Raw genomic sequence first — 4,332 nt, forward strand, 5'->3', positions numbered from 1 at the left:
AAACCGCCACGCACATGGAGCCAAACCAACACGCACATGGAGCCAAACGTAAAGCACATGGAGCTGAAATTGTTGTACATGCTGGTCGGTCTACGGACGCAATCTCCTGGAACCTAGCCCTTAACAGCTTCTGGATAATAGAAAACTGGGTGTGTTGAACTGAATTACAGCGTGGTTTCTTGAGTTTCATATGGGAAGTCAAGGTCGTTTAATGCGCCGCGGTATCTATAGGAAAGATACTGCTGGAAAGATAAAGCCGTTTCGCTACTGCACACAGGCCCTGAGCCTAAAGCGTATTATCTTGCTTTTGATTGGCGTTCAGTGATCTGGCACCACGCCCAGGGAATTCGCGAAATAAAGAATGTTTGCCAATTTTCAGCGGAAGCAGATCTATGCGGTAGGCTATCCCATTAAAAATGAGTCTCTCTCTAGGGAGACGGGAGTCTTGTCCTTGCAGCTTGGTTACCCTTTCCCTATTTTTCAAAAAAGCAAAATGGGAGCGTTTCAGTGAAAAACTTTGTGTGCTGTGTAGAAATGAGAACGTCAAAGAAGCAGTTCGCTTGAAGATAAAACGCAAATATGTCAATTTGATACACTCCGTGCCCAGTTTCAATAACTGTAGTGTCTCAAAGAAAGAAAGAAAGAAAGAAATGCAGCACTACTGCCCCGCCAGAAAAAAAATGCGATGATCGTGCATATCAAAACTTAGGAAATTCGTGCTTGAAATATCGTCAGGTGTTCTTGCAATCAGACTGAGTTTTTTCGGATCCCTGTCAGTGTCGTTACAACTTTCATTATATTCGAGGCTTTCCGGGTCAACAAAATTTAGATAAAATCAATCAGTAGTTCATATGGACTAATTTACTTATCAATAAAAATGAATTGAATTGAATTGACTGGAGCATTGCCTTGGTCCGATATTCAGTGCTACCGAACGATATTGTTGGGGAAACAGGTATCTCAATTGATAGGAAAGCCTAGTGTGTTTTATTATGTTGTGTCTCTTTCTTCCAATACCTTTTCAACCTATTTTTTTTTTTTTTTGGAGCACGAAAACTATTAAACCGTCTTGAACGTCTTTTGTTGAGTTTGCAGCCGCTGCAGTTGCGTTTTTTAGATGGCACAATATGCACAAACACTCTTATTTACTGGCACTTCGGCAGCCGTTAAAAACCATGATGAGGAGTCGATTAATCAGAACAAACTCATTGCAGCCGCTGGCAACGCGCTGGTATTGCTTCGAGACACGACCTACTCTCAGTCAATGTGCCTTCGTGTATGCACGGTGAAGTAAACAAAGCGTTTCCCGTTAATGCACGCCACAACTGAAAACCAGAACAGTGCTGTTTGGTAACTTCCAACACAAATCTGACAGATAGAAAAGAAGCTCCATTACTTAGGCATTTTTATTTTATAATCGTTTCCTCTTCGAAAGAGTCTTCCTAGGAGCTTTGACAATGACGTCTGAGAAGACAGCTGACCTCCAGCCATTGAGCAAAAAAAAAAGAAGCATTAGTAAATGTTTTACTTAGAACAAACGATGCATACACCTTGTCGCAGAATTATATTCATTTTGGTCGATTTCAACTTAAACTTGTGTGCTAGGATTTTGTCGTTTGTCACGTGCGAACTTATGCTGCAAACAAAAAAATTCGGGGTAGCTTGCAGTAGTGGCGCACGGCTAAAGACATGGTGGAACTGATCGGTTCCTAGCCGGTCCTAGCTATACGAAGTGATGCTAAGTTATACGAAGTAATGTGAAGTGATGCTAAGTTATACGAAGTGTATAAGCATTTCCTCGTGGTCCGTGACATCAGGGAACGCCTCGCGAAGCACTTGCAGTCCGAGCACACGTATAGGGGAAGTGGGGCGAAAGCTATGCACACTGTACGGGCGGCGCGCAGCAGACGACACGCCGGGATGACTTCATGGCGCATGCGCAGTAGCGCGCAGCTGGCGGGAGCTCGGCGGAGCCGTGTCTGTGTCGGGCGAAGCGAGCACGCACCAGCGCCGACGATTACTAGGCAACGCGAGGTGACGTCATCGCTACTGCTTCGGCGCATGCGCCCCTAGGCGAGGTTAGGCCAGGTGGTGCGCAGCTGTGGCTTGGTTGTTGCCAGGCAACGGCATGGAGTTTTCTGCGGACTGCGGACGTTTCTCCCCCAGCTTTAACAGCTTCGCTGTTGAAAATGGTTAGTTATTTCATTTAAGAACCAAACTATACGACAGCGGAAGCACAGCTTGATGAGTCTTGCAGTAGCAATGAAAACAGTCACAAACAGATGTGACTGGCGATGCTCCCAGTCTACAGGACCAGCGCGGTAACGGTTTGTGGGCTCGTTTCGAGGGCCCTCGCCTGACGCTTCCTCGAGCTATGTTTCCTAATCCGATCAACTATCCTCTTTGCCATTGGCGCGACGCTTTCTCACGACGGATTCATAGTGTATTCAGAAGCACTGGTAAACAATGTGCTTCCCAACTGCTTAGAGATCAGAAATCAAAACTTACACTACAAGGTTTCTGTTGCCACTACGCGATCAGGGCGGATCGCCGAGGGTGCGTTTGGCAGTCGACGAAGACGTTTATGTAAGCGTTCTGAGGCGTTTGTGCGTTCGTGAATCGAACGACTGTTTCAATCTCCTCGGGACGCGAGGTTCCTCAAACAAAGAAGAGTCTAAAGCGGGTCATTCATTACACATTGTCAAATTATACCGCAGAGTCAAATTTCACTTTTCCTCGGTTCTATTTTGCTCACAGAATTGCTACACCTTTTCTGATTGGGCAGCATTGCGGATCTAGACAGCATGGTGACATTTAACGATGTGCAGAATGCGCCCAGTGTCGGAATGGTTTATGCGCTTCATGTCAGCGTTATTGAGCGTTTTGAAATAGTTAAAAGGCTTTGGCTAGTTATAAATTGATTATGAACATAGCTCATCAGTAGTTCTTGTAGTCTTCTTAGACAACATGGGCATACTTTGCCTCGAATAACCGGAGCTTTAGATGACCAGATGATGTTTCTTAACTAGAATGTTTCTTTCAGAGCCTTGAGGGCAGTTGTTTAATGAGAAATATTTTGGCAGTCACATTTTATAGTACGGCAACTTTTCAAAATCTTCGTTGAAATTCAGTGATTAATATTGCAAATTACGTTCGATTTTAAAGGCTTTAAGTATTGCCAAATATTCCCCCATAAGCAACTCAATAATTAACCAAACTGCGGCCACAGCCCGACGCGACGATTCGTGCCGGACAAAACCCACGTTCGCTCTGTTGAAGGGAGCTCTCTTCTAGGGTGGGGAAAGGGGTGGGGGAGGAGGCAGGGGAGGTCTGGGTGGCGCCGCCGCCGCGCTGGCGTCTGTTGGCGGCTAGAGAAGTCCAACGGTTCACTTAGTAGTTCGATCGTACTGTGAATGCTAGCAATGTTTCGAAGTATCCCCCTAGGCTTTCTGTGCTACCACCCCCACCCTCCTTTCCATACTTATATTGCAAATAAAAAGTGCTTCCATAACGCACTGCCACACTGGCTCCGGCGCACGCAGTAAGTCAGCCAACATGACACATTGGAAACAATCTTGAAATCACCCGTGAAGAAAACAAACAAGCTGCACGCTGCAAGCTTTGCTCCGAAACTGTACATGCTGTAGTCGGAGTTTCATCTAATTTGATTCGGCACCTGAAAAGAAAGCACGAACGTGAGTACACGCAACAAGTGAAAGGGCTGGCAAACCAGCCGAAGACAACGTCGGCTTTCATCGCTGGGTGCAGCTTTGTGCCTGTTCATCAAAAGGCTGCTCTTGACGGCGCCATAATATAATGTCTCCATCAACACTACTTTTCTCAGCATTAGAATACGCTATGTCGTCATTTTAGCCTGAACACGTTTAAACTTAAACAATATTAAAACAGAAGCTGTTAAAACATGCTGACCATGCAAATACTATAGGTAGCGGGAGAACAGCCCCTATGGGAATTAGTGAGATGATTGTGCAGTACCAGGTATGTCACCAAGATACTTTCCCTCGACCTTGGTAAGGTGTTTTGCGTATTTTTGCGGTTCTTAAGGCGTCTGATGACATCACCTTTATGGTGCGTCCGTCGGTAACTCGATCAAACTAACAAGATGTCTTTCCTACGTTGAGGAATTGCAGGAATGGAATTGAACTGCCTGGCCGTTCCCGGAGTGGGAATGGAATAAGTTTTTTTTCATTCCAAGGAATTGAAAGGAATGGAATTGCAGCAGGTTATAATTCCCCTGAATGGAATTGTAATGGAATGGGGCCGCCCATTCCGCAACACTGTTATCTTCCATACTTCGCATTAAATCATACC

This window comes from Dermacentor silvarum, chromosome 5, assembly GCF_013339745.2.
Source record: "Dermacentor silvarum isolate Dsil-2018 chromosome 5, BIME_Dsil_1.4, whole genome shotgun sequence".
In the NCBI taxonomy this organism is placed as follows: Eukaryota; Metazoa; Arthropoda; class Arachnida; order Ixodida; family Ixodidae; genus Dermacentor; species Dermacentor silvarum.